This window comes from Chelonia mydas, chromosome 5, assembly GCF_015237465.2.
Source record: "Chelonia mydas isolate rCheMyd1 chromosome 5, rCheMyd1.pri.v2, whole genome shotgun sequence".
NCBI lineage: Eukaryota > Metazoa > Chordata > Testudines > Cheloniidae > Chelonia > Chelonia mydas.
The window spans coordinates 14437445-14459669 of NC_051245.2; the positions used below are offsets into that span (position 1 = coordinate 14437445).

At 47.0% G+C, this 22225-nt stretch overlaps 1 protein-coding gene across 9 annotated transcripts in view; it reads left to right on the plus strand.

The window, feature by feature from the left end:
• The window catches only part of CTIF (cap binding complex dependent translation initiation factor), a 334688-nt gene that overhangs the window by 59578 nt on the left and 252885 nt on the right, over nucleotides 1-22225 (plus strand). Inside the window, exon 1 of one of the 9 annotated variants that reach the window (XM_037902489.2) lies at nucleotides 13212-13483. The exons of the other annotated variants lie outside the window; for them this stretch is intronic. The gene's annotated coding sequence lies outside the window, so the exon portion shown is untranslated. Of the gene's footprint in view, nucleotides 1-13211; nucleotides 13484-22225 lie in introns of those variants that run through there. 9 annotated transcript variants of the gene reach the window in all.

Sequence of the window (22225 nt, forward strand, 5' to 3'; positions counted from 1 at the left end):
ATAGCTAATGTTTTAATTTAGACATAATTTCAATGTCACTGGACTTACAAATATGGTAAAATATTACTTAATCTGTAGCTTCATTGGTGTCAAATTTAGCATCCCCTGGATTTTTCATGGCCAGTTTCAAAATTACTTCCAAAATGCACCATTTGATAATTATAACTTGATGTATACACTTCCTGTCCAGAGATCCGAAGAAGCTTTATAGGCTATGTCAAGATTCCTTCCCCACTCTGAACTCTAGGGCACAGATGTGGGGACCTGTATGAAAACCCCCCTAAGCTTATTTTTACCAGCTTAGGTTAAAACTTTCCTAAGGTACAAACTGTTTTTTACCTTTTCCCCTTGGACTTTATTGCTGCCACCACCAAGCATCTAACAAATATATAACAGGGAAAGAGCCCGCTTGGAAACGTCTGCCCCCCCCTTCTCCCCCACAAAATCCTCCCCAAACCCTACACCCCCTTTCCTGGGGAAGGCTTGATAAAAATCCTCACCAATTTGCATAGGTGAACACAGACCCAAACCCTTGGATCTTAAGAACAACGAAAAAGCAATCAGTTTCTTAAAAGAAGAATTTTAATGGAAGAAAAAGGAAAAGAATCACCTCTGTAAAATCAGGATGGTAAATACCTTACAGGGTAATCAGATTCAAAACATAGAGAATCCCTCTAGGCAAAACCTTAAGTTACAAAAAGACACAAAAACAGGAATATACATTCCATTCAGCACAACTTATTTTATCAGCCATTTAAACAAAACGGAATCTAAAGCCTATCTAACTAGATTGCTTATTAACCCTTTACAGGAGTTCTGACCTGCATTCCCGCTCTGGTCCCGGCAAAAGCAACACACAGAGAGAGAGAACCCTTTGTTCCCACCCCCCCCACTCCAGCTTTGAAAGTATTTTGTCTCCTCATTGGTCATTTTGGTCAGGTGCCAGCGAGGTTATCCTAGCTTCTTAACCCTTTACAGGTGAAAGGGTATTTCCTTTGGCCAGGAGGGATTTAAAGGTGTTTACCCTTCCCTTTATATTTATGACACCCCCCCCCCCCCCCAAAAAAAAAAAAAATCACAGATAGGGTGAAACGCTGGCTGTGATTTCTTCCTGGAGCTCTAGGAAAAAACAGAGTTAATAAGACACATGCACCTCTAAATATACTACCAAGTATATAAAGACTAACAATATTTTCCACATCTCAAGGACGATTTTAACCAGTTGATTCTGGGAAACTTTCACGGGACAGTGCATCAGCCACTTTGTTAGAAGCTCCTGAGATGTGTTGGATGTCGAAATCAAAATATTGGAGAGCTAAACTCCACCGAATTAGTTTTTTGTTATTTCCCGTGGCGGTATGAAGCCACTGTAGTGCAGCATGGTCGGTTTGCAGGTGGAAACGCCGTCCCCAAACGTATGGGCATAGGTTTTCCAGAGAGTAGACAATGGTGTAACATTCTTTTTCACTGACTGACTAGTTGCTTTCGCTCTCAGACGGCTTCTTGCTGAGAAACACTACAGGGTGGAATTCTTGATCCGGTCCTTCCTGCATTAAAACTGCTCCCACACCACGCGCGGATGCATCTGTGGTTACTAGGAACGGTTTGTCAAAGTCTGGGACCCTTAGCACAGGGTCAGACATGACTGTCACTTTAAGTTGGTTAAAGGCCTTCTGACTCTCTTCAGTCCACTGAACGGCATTTGGCTGTTTCTTTTTGGTTACGTCTGTTAGTGGGGCGGTGATTTGGCTGTATTGCGGTACAAATCGCCTGTAATATCCGGCCAAGCCTAAGAAGGATTGGACCTGTTTCTTTGACTTTGGGACAGGCCACTTTTGGATAGCATCCACTTTGGCCTGTAGGGGGTTGATAGTTCCTTGATCCACCTGGTGTCCAAGGTAAGTCACTCTGTTTAGGCCTATTTGACACTTCTTAGCCTTAACAGTTAGTCCTGCCTCCCTTATGTGCTCGAAGGCTTTTTGTAGATGTTCCAGGTGTTCTGCCCAGGAATCCGAAAATATGGCCACATTGTCAAGGTAGGCGACTGCATATTCTCCTAATCATAGAATCATAGAATATCAGGGTTAGAAGGGACCTCAGGAGGTCATCTAGTCCAACCCCCTGCTCAAAGCAGGACCAGTCCCCGCTAGGAGACCATCTACAGGTCTTTGGAAGGTGGCGGGTGCATTCCGCAGCCCTAAAGGGAGTACATTAAATTCATACAGCCCCTACGTGTGGTAAAGGCTGACCTTTCCTTGGCGGATTCATCTGGCGGTAGCTGCCAGTACCCCCTGGTTAAGTCCAAGGTAGAGATGAACTGGGCCTGTCCCAGTTTCTCTAATAGTTCATCTGTGTGTGGCATTGGATAGTTGTCTGGGCAAGTTACAGCATTTAGCTTACGGTAGTCCATGCAAAAACGTATCTCCCCATCTGGTTTGGGAACTAGAACCACTGGAGATGCCCATGCACTGCCAGAAGGGCGGATTACACCCATCTGTAGCATATCCTGGATCTCCTGTTCTATAGCAGTTTTAGCTTGAGGAGACACCCGGTAAGGCTGGGCTCTACTTGGGTGAGCACTACCTGTGTCAAGGAGTGGTATGTCCGTTCAGTCAGTCCTGGGGTGGCTGAGAAAGTCGGCGCATAGCTAGTGCACAGCTCCTTGATCTGCTGTCGCTGCATACGCCCAAGGGTCATGGAGAGGTTCGCCTCTTCCACGCCACCAGCACTTTTCCCTTCATAGTAGACACCTTCAGGCCACTCAGCGTCATTTCCTCCCTGGGCTGTAAACTGACAAACCTTTAATTCTCTGGAATAAAAGGGCTTTAGAGAATTAATATGGTGCACCTTAGGCTTTCGGTTGGAGGTGGGGAATGCTATGAGATAATTAACAGCTCCCAGCCGCTCCTGGACCGTGAATGGCCCTTTCCACGAAGCTTCCATTTTATGGGCCTGGAGCGCCTTTAAGACCATGACCTGGTCCCCTACTTTGAAGGAACACTCTCTGGCATGTTTATCATACCAGGCTTTTTGCTCTTTTTGAGCATCCTGTAGATTTTCTTTAGCAAGGGCTAAAGAGGTTCGGAGGGTGTTTTGTAGGCTGGTTACAAAGTCCAGAATGTTAGTTCCTGGAGAAGGTGTAAACCCCTCCCATTGCTGCTTCACCAACTGTAATGGCCACTTAACCTCGCGGCCCTATACAAGTTCTGTTCAGTTCTATACAGGATCTTATACTGTGCTCATTATCATATCTGAGCACCTTCCAGTAGTGCATTCAGTGACAGGGCTAACGTGTTTTGTGTGGTTCATTCTCTCCCCAGGGGGAGAGTTATGCATGCAGTGGAGGGTTTTTGTTTTGGTACAGTTTGGTTTGGGGCTTTTTTTTTTTTTTTAAATATTCACTCTGCTCTGCGTTGAGATTGGAGAGGTAGGTCCAAGAAATGCCTGTTGTGCTTGGAGTGGAAAGTGGTGAGGTTTATGGCGGCCCTTAGTACCTGTGGGAGTTCATTCCACAGTCTTGGATTGTCCTGGGAGAGAGCTCTGTCTCCTGCACGGACTGACTTTACTGTTGTGGTAAAAAGTTCCATGATGCCTGAGGAGCACAGTTGTTGGCCACAGTCTTCATGCTAGAGAGTTAGTTGATTTATTTGTTTTGATGCCCTTGGCTGAGGCCATGGAGTGCCCTGAAGAAAAGGACCTTGAACTTGACTGAATATTCTGTGGTAAGTAAGTGTGGGGAGTGGAGGACACGTGGGATTTGCTTGCAGTAGTTTTGTGTGGCTGCAGAGCGTTCTGAACTAGTTACCCTTCCCTAAGGGTGACGGTTTCCTGCCCAGATATATCGTGTTGATGTAGCCCAGATCTGAGGTGAAAAAGGCGTGTATGACCAAAGCCAGGTCATGATACACAGGATGAGTTGGCGTCTCCTCACCAACTGGAGATGGTAGAAATTGTTACTCACAGGTGCTGCTATGTGAGAGCTTAGTGTCAGCAAGGGACCCAGGAGCACTCCAAAAGTACGGACTCACTTGACAGTGGGCGCATGCCATCAGCTCAAGGCGAGTGCACCAGGGCTGCAGGCTCTTCAGAATGCTTTCTCTGGCCACCAGCATCACCTCCATCATTCTGGGGTTTAGTTTCACTGGGCAAGTCTTCATCCGTTAGTTGATCACATCCCAGAACTGGACCATCTCGGTGGTAGTGGTATCGCTTGTCTGAAGTGAAGGATAGGTAGAGTTGCATGTCATCTTCATATTGTTGGCATTTGAGTCTGTCATCTGAGCAGTTCACTCAGAGGGTGCATGTAGATGTTAAATAGGACCGGAGAGAGAAGTTATCCTTGTGGCACTCCACAAGTGAGGCGTCTAGGGGCAGAGGTGCTACTTCTTGGGTGCTTTCCTCCAGGAAGCAGGGACTTCACCCAGTATTGAACTGCAGCTGCCTCTTGTGTAAAGCACAGCAATTTAACTGATCACAGTATATGACACAACAGCTTAGCATCAGAAATGGACCCACCTGAGGCTCCAGGGATATTAGGTTGGTGTAATATTAGTAGCCTGTTAGAATTCGATCAGGATACTGGGCTGATACCTCCTTTTTTGTAACAAGGAGCTATGGTCTATGACTGGGCTCTAGGTGCTGCCGCAATACAAACAATAAATAATAATAGACAATGGCCTTGCTCCTCGACCCTGAAGTCGGGACGATGGATTTATGATGCAACACTGTGTTTTCTTTTTTGTCCTCTTTCTTGACAAGATACATCCCAAACACAAGGTCTCTTCTCCCTGCCTGGCAGAGGAGCTGGGCCGTTAAGAAACACTCTTGTATCCAAGCACAAATATCTGAATAGACCAAAAGTGTAGGGCAAAGGGAGTAAAGACACCAGATAAGCTAATTGCTTTTTTTTTTATATTCATTAAAGTCTCTTCCAGTGTGAAATTCCTTCTTTATGGGCTGGACTCCCCAGAAATTACATTGCATGAGGACCCAGACCTGGCTGTGCACCATACTGAGTTGTTTAAGAGAGGTTTTTGCTAGAACTCAGAACTGCTTTGACAAATCGCGAAAATCCTTATTGTCCGATGGAATGTGCCATCACAGAGCAGTTTTCACCAAGATCTCAGGTGCCTCCTGTAAAAAGTAGCTGTGGCATAAATATTCCATGTGTAAAGGCATCCCAACGCCTTCCTCCTGTGGGACAGAAATCCCGATTCACCATTCAAAACCTCATCCTTACACAGTTACCTTTCTTCCCACCTGAGCTCACTGTAAGGGGCACTGGAGACGTGGGGAGTCTACACAGCTTGCTCTCTCACTATTCCAAAGCACCTATTACTGTGGCATTAATTCTCCGTGCATATACCTGGTCTTCCGCTGCTTGAGCTCTTTCCTCACTTCGCAGATGGCACTGGACCCAGTCAGAAGGTGTTATGCCAGTTTAACAGGACTCTAGGTGCCAAGTAAATACCATCTCCTCTGCAAGCAGATCCTTCTCTTTGCTAGCAATGCCAATTACAGACTACATGCTTAATTACACAGGGTCACAGTTTTAGATGCTTGTGTGCATTATGCAGTCTGCCAACTCCTTTCTTTGCAGATCTTGTTTCAGTGTTAGGAAGGATGCACTTGTAGAAGCAAATGTAATTTTTTTCAGAGAACAACCTTAGGACTTCCAAGGTATCAATATAGCTCATTTGGTAGCATTCTTGCTTCTGGGCTCAGGTCTCATATTAACACTTGGACTCGTTTCCAGTGCAGGTAAGTAGGTTGGAATATTCTCTGCATTACAGTTGATGCTCTTCAGATTAGTCACCGGACCTATCCCGGTGCTTAGATAGCCTCGTGATAGAGCCTTTAGGGTCTGTGCTGGGTTTTGCTTGCTTTTTTCCCCCTTAAATGGATAGCCCCATGAGTGAAGCTGCAGACTCCTAATGTAGACACACAGCACCAGTTTAAACTGGGACTTGCACCGGTTCTGTTTACTCCAGTTCCAAACCGGGCTAAGCTGCCATCAGTGAAGTGCGTCTATTCTAAGGGTTTGCACTGGTGCAGCTACATAGGTGGAACTGCACTGCTGAAAAAAAAACAATGGAAGCCGTTTGAAAATATTGGTGCAGGCCCTTAGAAAAAAATCAAAGAAGTCCTGAGAGGGGCATTCCCCTCCTGTGTTAAGGGTTCTAGTCCAGACTAGGTTGGAAGACGTTCTGTTCTGGTCATTTAGTGACCAATGCAAATTGAGGTTTTGTGTATTTAATTTGACTTTGAATTGCTTCCCCATGCTCTCGAAGCTTTATAGTAGTGAAATATGGGCTTTGTTTACTTTTCAGTGAAGCAATGCTTTATCTCCCAGTTCTCACCCCTCCTCCCTTGGGGTGGGTGCGTAAGGGGAAAGGTAGGCGAGTAAAGAAGCAGTAGGTCAAAATCCCAGCCTGATCTTCCGTCCTTGCCCCTGGATCAAGCTGATTCTGATGTCTACAACTGTATTTGAGCTACATCTGGCTGAAGTTGTGGCTACGCAGTCACTGCACTAGTCACCTTCAATTTTACTCTGTGCTCCAAGAAGCGTGTAAGTGAGGGAACTAAAACCCAATGGGTTTTCTCCTTGTTTTGTATTGGAGTAGCATCTAGATGCCCCGGCAAGGGGTTTGCAGTGCCATTGTTCTTGGCATTGTTCATTGAAATGAGAGAGCCCTGCCCCGATGAACTTGCAATCTAAGCAATGGGGTGCTTTTCTTGTTGGCTGCTGTTTAGAGCCACAAAGCTCAAACATATGAGAATGTTCTTCTGCCTGTGAGCAGCTGGAACTCTGTTGCCTGGCAGGTGAGAAGGGCACTGTCAGGCCCTGCTTATACTCTGCTGTAAAACATTGCAGCAAACCATTGGCTGTGGTGCCTCGTAGTCTTGCAATACTTGCACAATATTTATGTGCTGGTGTCAGTCCAGGAGCTTTCAAAGATTCCGTTGTACGGGTTAGCCTAATTCTCGGTAAAATCAATAAATCCACAGTGTTTTTTGCCCAGGGAGGACAGGTTTAGCCAGTTGTGATGGTTTAGCCAGTCTTCCTGTCTTAGTCCCACAATGTGGAGCCCAAGAAATCAGCCCAAAGCATTTGCTTCCAGCCATGTTGCTGGGCAGTATGGTGTAACAGTGTCTGTAAGGTGTGCTCGGTGTGGATGCACCAAAAACTGCCGTGCTGTGTGAAGGCCTCCTCCTAGTGAAGTCAGTGATTCAGGATCAAACCCTTAATGCTCTTTGTTGATTGCCTGGTAATGCCTTTGCAACAATTCCTTGACTTAGTGTAGAATAACCTTAGGCATCTGGGTGTTTTAACGTTTTGTACTGCTGCCCATCACCATGGTATCTGAGCCATGCCAGGAGAAGACTGGTTTGCCTTCTCAGAATTTCCTTTTAATGAACTGCTCTAGCAGCAGTATCCTCTTTCCCTCTAATCCAGCAGGTTTCCAGCAATAACCAATTAGCAGTGGGCCTTTCTAAAATGATTAAGCATCTTACTGAACGAGAAGAGTGACTGCCCTACTGCCGAACTCAAATACAAAGTTAGCTGTCTGCATAATTGGACAAACTGCAGAAATAGTTTTTATTTAAAATAAAATGCAAGAGAAGAGTAACCAGTCCTGCCATCTAGACATTGTAACACACCCACAAGTGTGGGTGTATGATGAGATTACTGGTTCTGTGGATGAAGGGAAAGCAGTGGATGTATTGTTTCTTGACTTTAGCAAAGCTTTTGACACGGTCTCCCACAGTATTCTTGTCAGCAAGTTAAAGAAGTATGGGCTGGATGAATGCACTATAAGGTGGGTAGAAAGTTGGCTAGATTGTCGGGCTCAACGGGTAGTGATCAATGGCTCCATGTCTAGTTGGCAGCCGGTGTCAAGTGGAGTGCCCCAGGGGTCGGTCCTGGGACCGGTTTTGTTCAATATCTTCATAAATGATCTGGAGGATGGTGTGGATTGCACCCTCAGCAAATTTGCGGATGATACTAAACTAGGAGGAGTGGTAGATACGTTGGAGGGCAGGGATAGGATACAGAGGGACCTAGACAAATTGGAGGTTTGGGCCAAAAGAAATCTGATGAGGTTCAATAAGGATAAGTGCAGGGTCCTGCACTTAGGACGGAAGAACCCAATGCACTGCTACAGACTAGGGACCGAATGGCTAGGCAGCAGTTCTGCGGAAAAGGACCTAGGGGTGACAGTGGACGAGAAGCTGGATATGAGTCAGCAGTGTGCCCTTGTTGCCAAGAAGGCCAATGGCATTTTGGGATGTATAAGTAGGGGCATAGCGAGCAGATCGAGGGACGTGATCGTTCCCCTCTATTCGACATTGGTGAGGCCTCATCTGGAGTACTGTGTCCAGTTTTGGGCCCCACACTACAAGAAGGATGTGGATAAATTGGAGAGAGTCCAGCGAAGGGCAACAAAAATGAGTAGGGGTCTGGAACACATGAGTTATGAGGAGAGGCTGAGGGAGCTGGGATTGTTTAGTCTGCAGAAGAGAAGAATGAGGGGGGATTTGATAGCTGCTTTCAACTACCTGAGAGGTGGTTCCAGAGAGGATGGTTCTAGACTATTCTCAGTGGTAGAAGAGGACAGGACAAGGAGTAATGGTCTCAAGTTGCAGTGGGGGAGGTTTAGGTTGGATATTAGGAAAAACTTTTTCACCAAGAGGGTGGTGAAACACTGGAATGCGTTACCTAGGGAGGTGGTAGAATCTCCTTCCTTAGAAGTTTTTAAGGTCAGGCTTGACAAAGCCCTGGCTGGGATGATTTAATTGGGGATTGGTCCTGCTTTGAGCAGGGGGTTGGACTAGATGACCTCCTGAGGTCCCTTCCAACCCTGATATTCTATGATTCTAAGTGGCATCAGCGCCTTCTGTATGCAGTCTGGATTTGTTGTCTCTGAGCCAATATATTACAAGGGTACAAGATGTTAAATTATCGAAACGTAAACTCTGAGCTTCTGTCTTTGACTCATTTCTAATTCAGCTTTGCATTTAGGCTTATTACAAATTTGATTCTGGATCTGGCTTCTTGGATACTGATGTCCCCATGGCTGGCTGAAGATTTTATTTATTCCATCATCCTTCCGTTCCTGTGTATGGTTTTTGCTGCCCGGGGATGCATGAACCATCAATAACACGACAGAAGCTAATCATCTGTCATGCATCAGGGACATCCATAAGCTCGGAGTGTCATGAGGTGTGCGGTGCAAGAATGCTGAAGCAAATCTGACCGGGCCACTACAGTCTCCCCCTCCTTGTTCTTTTGTTTTAAAAGACAAGTTCTCTTCTGAAGGTGGTCTTGCCGGAGTTACTTAGGCCTTGCCCACACGAGAAAGCTTTACCTGCAAGAGTCCTGTTGCCATAGTGCTTCCAACAAAAACTGTTTCACTGCAGTGTGTTCATACTTGGCTGCTTGTGTTGGTGTATTGTGTCCACACAGCGTCAGGATGTATTGGCAAAAGAGGTGTGGCACCCTGGGCAGGCATCCCAGTATCTTCAGCACCACCTTCTGGTGCACTACCCTGTGGGAAATTTTTGCAAGACACCCTCCGTCCTCTAAAGGGACTGTGGGAATTTGGGGTCAAGGGAATATAGGGTTGAGGGATTATGTCACTCAAGGAAGGGAAGTAACTATTAGTGGCAAAAGTGGAGGGTTTTGTCAGCAGGACTCAAAATAAAGCATGGTTACATGCAAGGCATGAAGGAAGGTTTTGCTGGTAAAACCTTTTAGTGTAATCAGGCCTTAGTTGTGTATAGGTGCTAGCTTGAGGGGTTTCTGGGGAGTTGTGTGAGGATGGGCTCATAGACTCATAGATAGTAAGGTCAGAAGGGACCATTATGATCATCTAGTCTGACCTCCTGCACAATGCAGGCCACAGAAGCTCACCCACCCACTCCTGCAATAAACCTCTCACCTATGTCTGAGCTACTGAAGTCCTTAAATCATGGTTTGAAAACTTCAAGGTGCAGAGAATCCTCCAGCAAATGACCTGTGCCCTATGCTACAGAGGAAGGCGAAAAACCCCCAGGGCCTCTTCCAATCTGCCCTGGAGGAAAATTCCTTCCTGACCCCAAATATGGCGATCAGCTGAACCCTGAACCCTGATCACCAACCAGATACCCAGGAAAGAATTCTCGGTAGTAACTCAGATCCCACCCCATATAACATCCCATCACAGGCCATTGGGCCTATTTACCATGAATAGTTAAAGATCAATTAATTGCCAAAATCATCCTGTCCATTTGTAGAGGGCACTTTAAATCCTATCTGCTTGCACTGTTGTAATGAAATAGTCAAAGATTTTTGACCCCGTTAAAGGCCTGTCTTTAAGTTAAGTCTCTCGCTTTGCATGTGCACATGGCTAGACAGGCACCTGCACGGCATTGTACACGTGCAGCAATTCCCAATGCATGTATCCAAAATGCATGTGCAAAAGTAGATGTGCAAGTGGGCTTCTACCTTATATTGTTACCTTTTTTAAACTTTAGGCCGTAAGTGTGTTTCAAGCCAATATCCTGGAGCACTCTCTGCTATGCTTCTTGGTGTTTTAGTGTTGGTAAAGGATATTGATTCTCAAGCACACATCTCCTCCAGGAGAATCAAATAATCAGAAACTCTAAATAAAGTCTATGAAGCACAATTTCTTAATATGAGTTTCCAAAGAAGAATCTGACACAATGAGCAAACTAGATGCCGTGGTTAGGACTAGGAGGTCAGTGGAATAACTCAGAGCCCGAAATTCTTAATTCCAGCTCAGCTCAGACAAATACTTACTCTGTGGCCTTGGGCAAGTAGCTTAAGGGTGACCTGCTTCTTTGTGAGGGTAAAGGAGGCTTCAGAGGCTTGAAATGTAGTCCTAAATTCCCTGATTTTGCTGGAGGTCTCCATGGAGGACCAGAGATCTAAAGTGGCAACTTTGTCAGCACTCAGTTGAAGGGTTAGGAGTGTGAAGACCAAACTTTTCAAATTATTCACTAAAGTTAGTCACCTAAATCCATATCCAGGCACCTAAATCAAAGCTCCTTGATTGACAGATGAGCTGAGCACTTGCCGTTCTCGTTAACTCTTCTGGAATTTATAGGTGTGCTGTAGTCTTTAGGCACCAGCATCAGGAAGTTCTGGCTAGACTGTGTGTTTAACAAAGAGATCTCTTCCTCCAGATTTTATCAGGTATTTGATTTAAATAGGTTTTAACAAAGACAGTCTGAGGTGAAAAAAAAATCAATTCCCCTCTCAATTAATTAGATTTTATTTTTTTTGATACTTGTAATGTCATAATTCTGCTAGTTCTTAAGCCCCTCCCTCCCCCCATCGAATCTTCTAGGAAAAGCAGCATGCACAAGGCCTGAGTTTCTAAGTCAAAGAAATGCAGACATCATTTTTGGGTGTCATCATAATGAAGGGAAAAATGGCAAATGCAACTTCTTTCCTTTTGTACATTACTTTTCATGTCTCTGTGTCTGTTTTCCCCATCTGTAAAGGGAGTAAAATTATACCTACTAGCCTCACAAGGTTGTTGTGGGATTTGGTTATGGGTACGGCCCTTTGGGTATGTCTTCTTTGCAGTTAACTTGAGAGAGCCTAGTCTGAATGACAGTGGCCACACTGTGAAATGACACTCCAACTGCTGCATCCACACTGCCACTGCTGTGTGCTGCTAACACTTCTGGGCGCACATCCTGTGTTTCTAGCTGCTGCCCTTAAGCTGAGCCACTCTATGAATTCTTTCCCAGTGGGTTGTGGGAGAACTTGTCTGTCCGTTCTGAACACATGGGGGGAATTGTGGGAAAGCATGGGAGAACTAGTGGCACTTCAGTGGTGCTAGCCTACATCTGCACTACAGAGTGGTCATATTAGCAGCTGATGAGTTGTGCTTGCTCAAGTTTTCGTTTATGCCCCTCTTGGGCCAGTGAACTGAAGTTAAAAGCACCATGGCTCTCAAGTTAAGGGTCTTCATATATGGATAGGACTAGAGTTAGGACCAGCATTTAGTTATAACTCAGGTAAACTTCTCAGTGACAACAAGGCCATAAAGGGCTATGGAAGTTTTCAGTATGTGTTATGATTGAGGCAACGTTTTAGTCACGGGTATTTTTAGTAAAAGTCATGGACAGGTCACGGGCTGTAAACAAAAATTCACAGCCCGTGACCTGTCCATGATTTGTACTATATACCTCTAATAAAACTTGAGCCGGGGGTGCTCTGGGGTGGTGGCAGGCGGCCCAGGCCTCCTTCTGGTGCTGGGGGACAGGGTTGGCAGGGCTGGCAGGCTCCCTACCCAGCTCTTTACAGCTCCCCAGAAGTGGCCGGCATGTCCCTGCAGCTTCTAGGGGGAGGGAAGGCCAGGGGGACACCACGCGCTGCCCCCGCCACGAGCGCTGGCTCCGCAACTCCCATTGGCCGAGAACCACAGCCAGTGGGAGCTGCAGGCAGGGGCAGTGCACAGAGCCCTCTGGCCCCTCCACCTATGAGCTGCAGGGACATGCCGGCCGCTTCCAATGAGCCCCCACCCTGAGGTAAGTGCCGCCCCGCATCCCTGCCCCAGCCCTGAGCCCCCTCCCACAACCAAACTGCTGCTGGTGCTGGCCCAGGGGTTGCCCAAGCAGAGCCCTGGATCCAGCTGCCCCAGCCTCTGCAGAAGCCATGGAGGTCACAGAAAGTCCCGGAATCCGTGACATCCATGGCAGACATGCAGCTTTAGTTATGATTTTGTTAGAGGGTGGGAAAGCTGTCCAACATAAACCAGGCGAGGTTTATGTCCCTTTCGCCTCAGCCCCCACCCGCCCAGCTGTGGGAGTTTAACATTTCTGTTGCACTGCCAGGCTCTTCCACCCACCTGCTAGGCAACAGCAATTATTCTGTGGCCGTGGTGGCGGTTGGTTGTTTCCATTTGGCATTCCCATATGGAAAACAGGGCTGCCTAATTGCATTCAGTTGCATGCCACCGGTTGATAAGAAATCGATGCTGATGTTCGCAACATGTTAAAACCAGTTTCTTTGCTTTCGGTGGAGCCAGTGTAAGGTTGATGATGATCTTACCATTAGCACCTGTCACTATTGCGAACATCCGAACCATAAGCAAACCTGGGCTCTGCCGTGGGTAGGAGCAGGGAAGCAAGCGTGCCGTGGTTTGCTTCGTGCTAGGTTTGGATGACCGCCGTGTGCCAGAGTTTCATTTGGTTGGTTATACACTGAGCTGGAGCATGGACTGGTTGCAAAAAGAAATCAGTCAGTGCAGGCAGAAAGACCAAGCCAATGGGAGTGCTAAGGCAGCAGCTTTTGGGCCTAATGACCAGAGAGGGCCCTTCTCTGCAGGGAGACTGATGAGCCAGGACTGTGGGCAGAAGCAGAGAAGTCCAAGTAACTCTGCTCAGACCTAGTGGGACAGAGCATCTCTTGTCACCCTGCAATGCAGCCATTCTCTGGCTGTTCTGGAAGCATCTGGGTTGCTGCAAGGTAAGTCTTTGGGAGGGACAGAAAAAGTAAAATGCAGGGACAGCCTCTGGGCTTGGAGGGGGGCTTGGGGATTTCCTTTCCCAAGGTGGGGGGAACGGGGAAATGTTTTTTAAATACCTCATGTATCTTTGTCAAAATTCACTCCACCTTAATTCTCCTGGTTTGCCTCCCCTTATGAGTTCCCCATATGTTGTTCTCTTTCTCCCCACCCCCAGCCTTTTCCTAATTGGATTCTCTATCAGGGTTGCCAACTTCCTACTCGCACAAAACCGAACACCTTTCCCCCGCCCCTTCTCCGAGGCCTGCCCCTGCTTACTCCATCCCCCCTTCCTCTGTTGCTCACTCTCCTCACCCTCACTTACTTGCTTATTTTCACTGGACTGGCTCAGGGGCGGGGTGAGGGCTCTGGCTGGGGGTGAGGGCTCCAGGGTGGGCCCAGAAATGAGGGGTTCAGGGTGCAGGATGGGGCTCTGGGCTGGGGCAGGGGGTTGGGGTGCGGGAGGGGATGAGGACTCTGGCTGGGGGTGCGGGCTCTGGCCAGGGATGTGGGATTTGGGGTGCAGGAGGGGGCTCTGGGTTGGGGCTGAGGGGTTCAGGGTGCAGGAAGGGGCTCTGGGCTGGGACACGGGGTTGGGGTGCAGGAGGGGTGAGGACTCTGGTTGGGGGTGCGGACTGGGGATGAGGAGTTTGGGGTGTAGGAGGGTGCTCTTTGCTGGGACCGAGGGGTTGGGGGGGAGGGTTGAGGGCTCTGGGCCGTGGCTGGGGTGAGGGGTTTGGGGTGCAGGAGGATTCTCCAGGCTGGGACTGAGAGGTTCAGAGGGTGGGAAGGGGATCAGGGCTGGGGCAGGGGGTTGGGGCGCGGGGGGGGGACCTCAGGGGTGCAGGATCCAGGCAGCGCTTACCTCAAGCAGCTCCCGGAAGCAGCAGCATGTCCCCCTCTCTGCCTCCTACACGGAGGCACAGCCGGCGGCTCTGCGCGCTGCCCTGTCCGCGGGCGCGGTTCCTGGCCAATGGGAGCTTTGGGGGTGGTGCTTGGGGCGAGGGCAACGTGCAGAACCCCCTGGCTGCCCCTACGTGTAGGAGCTGGCGGGTGAACATGCCGCTGCTTCCGGGAGCCGTGCAGCGCGAAGGCTAGCTGGGAGCCTGCCAGCCCTGCTGTGTGACACCGGCACCGCCAGCACCAGACAGTCAGTGGCCTGGTCAGCAGTGCTGACCAGAGCCCTCTGGATCCCTTTTCGACTGGGTGTTCCAGTCGAAAACCAGACACCTGGTCACCCTATTCTCTGTGTCTTTTCCTCTTCTTCCCTTCAGCCTCCTCCAATTCTGTGCAAGCATTGAGACAGCCTTGCCGGGGATGGGAACCTGCGGCGCTTTCTCTGTCTGGCCTTGCTTATTTTCTCCTGTCCCAGCCTGGATTTTTGTGCAGCCACTCATAGGCTTGCCAGATGGTCTGGCCTCTCTTGCGGATGCTGCTTCCATGCTCCCCCTAGTGGAACACATGACCAAGCACATGCCATCTGAGCTCTCCTTATGCACATCCTATTACCAAAGGAATAAACATACTGTATAAAAACATCTGCTGTCTTTGCACTCATTCAGTAAGTATAAAGGAACCATCGTAGTGTCTGCTCTTTCTGCTTATGTAGAACAAATCTCTGCTTAAATTAATGAATATTATTAATGATTTGCACTTACATAGCTTTTTTCATCCCTGTATTATTATTTGATAATGCCTTCACACAGGCCATGTGCTTCATTGAAAACACTTAAAAGGCAGTTACCCCTCCCAAAGAGCTTGCACCCTAAATGACTGGCATAACAGCTGGACATGGCAAGGCTCCGTGAGTCTAGAACCGAAGGTTATGGGGTCCTGGTGTCTCCACACTGCCACACAGATTGGTATCCAATAATTACTGGAGGGTTAGGCATTACAGGATATACTGCCTGAAGAGGCCAGAGCAAAAGAAACCACCTGATTGGTCCACACGGGCTATTTAAACCAGGAAATTGGCTCAGGGAACCCTCTGAGCAAAAACCCTCTGGGGTTGCAGCGTCGTTCAGGTTTGGCTGTGCCCCCCTGACTGGACCAAATCTCTGTGAGTGGAGTTGTGACCTGGGTTATGGGGTTGCCGTGCCACTCACTCAAATTTGGCCTTCCCGGACTGCCATCCTGATGGCTGGGCCACACCTGAGTGGCCCTGAGACCCCAGAGGTTGCAGTGCCCGGAGCAGGGAGGGGAGCCCAACCAGCCCCATGGGACAGGAGGCTGCCACGCGACCCTTTGAAACATTCTGGTGACCCAATTTTGGCTCCTGACCATGGGCTAAGAAACCCTGGACTAGTCCATCCCCCCCATGCTGAGGCAGGATTAAATATACTAAGACCATCCCTGACAGGTGTTTGGCTTGCCTGTTCTTAAAAACCTCCAGTGATAGGGATTTCATAACCTCCCTAGCTAACCTGTTCCGGTGCTTAACTATCCTTTATAGTTAGAAAGTTTTTTCCAGCTGTCTAACCTGAATCTCCCCTGCTGCAGACTTCGCTGAGTGCTTCTTGTCCTATTCTTGGTTGAATGTACCCCTTTATGGGTCAATTTTTTTTTTAAAATGTTGTAACACACTCATTTGATTGAAGTGGAGAGGGAAGCCTGATGAATACATTCTAATTTAAAGCCTGATTAAAGGCTGTTCCAAGCGTAAGGGGTGCCATGGAGTAAGATCTCTTAAAGCACTTAACAGAAAGCGGGGGGCGTTTAGCATTATGATGCCTATTTTACAGACGGCAAAGCCAAAGCATAGGGAAGTTGCTGTAAATGACTTGCGCAAGTTCACACTGCAAGCCAGTGGCAGAGGCAGGACTATATAATCCCAGGTCTCTTGATTCTCAGTTGGAGACACTATCCACTAGATCAGATAGAGCGTAGGGCTAGTAGCCAGCAAGTGCGATCCGCATCCTTTTTCTCTGACCATTTCATTCCACAAGCTGTCATGTTGATAAGTATAACCGTGGTTTGGGTGATATTCATAATAATGGAAATAGTGCTATAGGGAAAGCTCTTCTAAAATATTTGCTCATCATATTGCCATTTATTGTATATATCTAGGGCTTGTCTACACTTACAGCACCATTGTAGTGCTAAGTGGAGATGCTACCTATGCCGATGGGAGAGCTTCTCCAGTTAGTATAGATACTCCACCTCCAGAGGCAGTAGCTATGTTGATGGGAGAAGCCCACCCATCAACCTAGTGCTGTCTAAACCCGGGACTAGGTCAGTGCAGTATAACTTTGTCGCTTAGGGGTGTGAATTTTCCATACCATTGTGTGACTTAGTTATACTGACATAAGTTGGCAGTGTCGACCAAGGGCTTGTACACACTACCACTTACGTTGCTATAATTTACATCGCTCAGGGGTGTGAATAAGCCATCCCCCTGAATGACGTAAATTACACTGACCTTAGCAAGAGTGTGAACAGCACTGTGCCAGAGGGAGAGCTTCTCTTGCTGACATAGCTACCGCCTCTCACGGAGGCGGTTTTATTATGCCAACGGGAAAGCTGTCTCCCGTCGGCATAGACCATCTTCCCCAGACGTTAGTTACCACCTTTTGAAATGCAAAAAAAAAGGCACCCACTTCCCCACAAGGCAAGCCTGTTGCAACCTGTCATATAGACAGACAGAGACCCTTTGTTTCTCTCCCTCCTCCCAGCTTTTTAAAGTATCTTGTCTCCTCATTGGTCATTTTGGTCAGGTGCCAGCGAGGTTACTTTTAGCTTCTTAACCCTTTACAGGTGAGAGGAGTTTTCCTCTGGCCAGGAGGGATTTTAAAGGGGTTTACCCTTCCCTTTATATTTATGACACAACCCCAAACACAAGGCAACTCCATAACCCCTCCCAACAGCCACTTGTAGTATCTAGAGAGATAACACATATAGATAACATTGGTAACATTGCATGTCTCCTCACTCTCATGGGACTTGGCGCGCTTGCATGTTGGTGGGCAGACAGCTGCTGTATTTTCAACAGTTTTGATCTGTTGTCGCTGAAACTGCAGAATTGGGAACACTGCATCATCTTTAGCTGGATGCAGAAACTTTTAATATTAGATAGCCCAGAGAATTGTGATGATAATGCAGATCTTTAAAACCATGTTAAAAAAAAAAAACAACAAAAACCTGGCAGATTAAATTATTTTTCTGGCAACTGGCAAATCCATAAAAAAAACCAGCCAGACCAGTCACGTACTGGCCAGGTGATAACCCTGCCAGATGTGTTACAGCGGCACAGCTGTGCTGCTGTCATGCTTCTAGTGTAGACTAGCCCCAAACCTTAGTGTTATACATCCTTCTGTAGCTGGTAGATGCAGCCAATATAGCAAGTATATGGTGGGTTAACTGTTGCCTGGGGCCGTGCATTGTAGTACTTCATTTATGAGAGGGGAGAGAGAAGCCAGGCATCAATACTAGGAGGAAAGCCTTTTCCGATTTAGTTGAATTGATTTAGCCGTTACTGGCTTCCTGCTGTGATGAGGGAGCCTGCCTGTCTTTAATTTTATCTGCTACCAAAGGGATTGTTAAGGGGAAGGTGCTGCCGATTGAATCCCAGGATCTCAATCCCTTTTCTTTAGGGGTGGCCTGCCTGAGACCAGCTCAGTGGAGTGAATTTTGAAATCCCAGTCTTACTGGAATTCTTATGCCGGGAAGCAGATGTCCCAGGGATTTTCATCAGATCCACAAGCTGTTACGCATGGAATGAATGCTGTGTCAGGGGCCTGTGAAACTTTTACAGCACCAGGTCGGGGGCCCCACAGATTTGTCCGTGTGCGCGACTGTTGTTCATCAGCAATGTAAGTGTATGTGGCACTTGAAAACAGATACAAGATGTGCAAAGCAAAAATAAATAATTATGCAAACAAAAAGGTCCCTGCCCAGAAGAGCTCATGTTCTGAAGGCCCAAATATGTAGTGTGATGAACAAACCAAGACTGGCTGGCAGACATGCCTGGTACAGATGTGGTTTGTGAAGGTGACTTGAAATAGGAGAGGGAGGGCACTTGGTTGAACAATAATTGGGAGACCTGTCCAGTGAAGGATGCAGCATAGAAGAAGGCGTGAAGCTGGAAGTGGGAGGAGACGGGGAGCAGTAAACACAGAGGCTTGAGAAAAATATAGGAAAACATGAAGTGTCTACACTAGTGGTCTACTGCCCCCTGCCATAACGATCAGGCTAGTGTGGCACTAGTGAACTGCTGCACTTATAGGTAGAGAGAGAAAACTGGGTGCTAGCAGAAGAAATCGGGAATTCCTTTACCAGAAAAAAAATCACTTTGTATAATGCAGCTCTTCCAAGCTGCATCCTGCCACCCTCTAGAACTAAAAGCTGATTCAAACAAACTGGAACTGTGTATGTAATATATATACTTTGTGCACCTAGATAAAAAATACAGATGTGGAGGCTAAAAGGGCCTTTCTGTTGGATAGGAAGACACAGGAAGACACACCTTGATATACATCAATGTCTTGCCAGATTTCCAGCGGGGGGGGAATCCCATGTGAAATTGGGATGAAAAAGGGTGGGAAATGCCTCCAACTCCGCTCACTTGAGTCCTGTCTCAGTTGTGTGCCGGTAAGATCTTCCCCCATTCTTGATTCTCTCACTTATTTATCTCCTCACTCTCACATCCTTGAGGCCATATATCATAGCCACCATCCTCACAGCTAAGGATTCTTTTGAGAGCACATCTGTAATTTCCATTTAATAATTAGTATGAATTAGCTAGAGGCGTCACTGGTGAGAAACATGATATCTCTCTGGGCTGAGCTCCTGTTATCTGTGTCGTTCCCTCTGAGGCTCTTTTTGTTTTTAATAAGATTTGGAATCCTATTCGTGGAGCTAATGTGTGACATTGATCTACATAATGAGCCTTTTTGACAATCTGGGCACATTTGGGAACAATTCAGTAAGCATATGAAGTCCTTTAGCCAGAACTGTTCATTCTGAGCTGATTCAGAAGGATGCCAAAACTGGGCAGAAATGACAGAAGGCAGGAGTTAGATAGGTTGAGAACAGGGTTTTTTTGTTTTTTTTCTTCTTTATTTTTCTCTCAAAGTGGCTTAAAATCTGCTTCATAATTTGTTGGACACAGACAAAATATTAGGGGCGTGACAAAAAATGTGGCGGACAGAACCCTGCATATATAACCCACAGAGAGGTGAGAACTCCTGTTTCTTCTCATTAATAGGCAACAGGAAAGAATACAAGTTGCACCTTAAGAGCCTGACCCAAAGCCACTGAAGTCAGTGGAAAGACTTAGTGGATTTTGAATCAGGCCCTATGAAATCAAAGACATAAGCATTCGGACCCTTTTTCTGGTGTGAATGGTTGTTAGCAATTAGATCAGTGGGGGGCAACCTGTGGCCTGCGGGCCGCACACGACCCATCAGGGTAATCCGCTGGCTGGCTGCGAGACAGTTTGTTTACATTGACAGTCCGCAGGCATGACCGCCTGCATCTCCCAGTGGCCGCGATTCGCCGTTCCTGGCCAATGGGAGCTGCAGGAAGCAGCGCAGGCTGCAGGGACATGCTGGCTGCCGCTTCCTGCAGCTCCCATTGGCCAAGAACGGCGAACTGCGGCCACTGGGAGCTGCGGGTGGCCGTGCCTGCGGACGGTCAATGTAAACAAACTGTCTCGCGGCCCGCTAACATATTACCCTGACGGGCCGCGAGTTGCCTACCACTGAATTAGATCATTGTCAATGTGAGTGGTCCAAAGAGGCTTCCATTATTTTGTCACATGTGAATGCTGCCGTGCTTTGCAGTTGAAAATTAAGAGGCTATTGTTAGTTTGTGATTTGCATTCGCACTCAGAATTTGCTGGAGTACCCTGAGGTGGGGCAAGACAGAGTAGTGCAGTTAACCCTGTACTGTGGATTTTATTTGTACATTTCTCGCCACTGTATAATATGGAAATGCAGCCAACCTCCTTTCTTACTGCTTGGTTCTATTCCCATCTTTTGCTTCTGACTTGCTGTTTGACTTTGTCCAAGTCAGGTAGGCCAACGTTTTCAAATGTGTGTGCTTAAATTAGGCACCTAAATAGGTGGTCTCCTTTTCAGAGGCGTTGAGCATCTGTGGCTCTCATTGACATGGATGGAAGGTGAGAGTGCTTAGCAGCTCTGAAACTCAGGTTGTTTATTTAGATGCTTAGCTTTAGGTGAACATTTTCAAACTTGTATACCTAAGTGGCTTTCTCAAGTCATGTAGTAGTAGCAGTGGCAGAAATAGGGGAAAGATCCCAGGCATCCAGGGTCGGGGATCTACACTAATCACTAGAGCCCTGCAAATCTGCAGATATCCGCTTCATATCGGCGGATATCCGTTTTATATCGGCCGATCATTTTTGCAGATCGGATGAGGATACAAATTTTGTATCCGCGCAGGGCTCTACCGATCACTTGAGTAATGGTCAGTGTAAAGGCAGAAGCTTACAGTCACTGATCACTGACCTTTACTGGTATTGTTGTTTCTTTGATTGAGAAAACATTAAACCTATTCCAGGGTAATGGCTGGATAAGGAATTGGCATATTGGATCAGTTCAATGCTTCATCTAATACAGCGGACTTTCTCTTATAGTGGACAGTATCATATGCTTCTGAGGGCAGGTGCTTGAGTCCCCACAATGGACAAATGTGGAATGACCTGCCCATTTCCATCCCCAGTCAGCTAGTGTGTGACGTAAGAACATAAGACCGGCCATACTGAGTCAGACCAATGGTTCTTCTAGCCCAGTATACAACTAATGACAGTGGCCAAGCATGAGGGTTTAAATTTCTTCTTTTCTTAGCTTGTTAATAATATAACTGTGGATGTTCTCATTACCCATATAAACTTATACTCCCTTTTAGAATCGTAATATTCATGATATCTTGTGGCAGTGTGTTCCACGGGCTAGATAATAAGACAGAAACTATCATATTGCTTCTGTATAAATCCATAGTACACCCACATGTTGAATACTTCATGCAGATCTGGTCACCCTATCTCCAAAAAGATACATTGGAATTGGAAAAGGTAATGAAAAGGACAACAAAAATGATTAGGGGTATGGAACAGCTTCCATATGAGGGGAGATTAATAAGACTAGGACTTTTTAGCTTGGAAACGAGTCAACTAAAGGGGTCTATAAAGTCATGACTGGTGTGAAGAAAGTAAATAAGGAAGTGTTATTTACTCCTCATAACACAAGAACTAGGGGTCACCAAATGAAATGAATAGGCAGCAGGTTTAAAACAAACCAAAGGAAGCATTTCTTCACACAACTCACAGTCAACCTGTGGAACTCTGAGCCAGAAGATGTTGTGAAGGGCCAGACTAGAACAGTGTTCAAAAAAGAACTGGATAAGTTCATGGAGGATAGGCCAGGATGGGCAGGGATGCAAACCCATGGTCTGAAGTGTCCCTAGCCTCTGTTTACCAGAAGCTGGGAATGGGTGAAGGGGGATGAAACACTTGATGGTTATCTGTTCTGTTCATTTCCTTTGACGCACCTGGCATTGGCCACTGTCGGAAGAGAGGATACTGGGCTAGATGGACCATTGGTCTAACCCAGTATGGCTGTTCCTATATTCTTATGTGGAATAAAGAGAAAGAACTGGAAGTCTTAGTACATACGCTAAATTATGACTTAATTGGAATCACAGAGTCTTGATGGGATAAGTCTGATGACTGGAATATTGTTATAGAG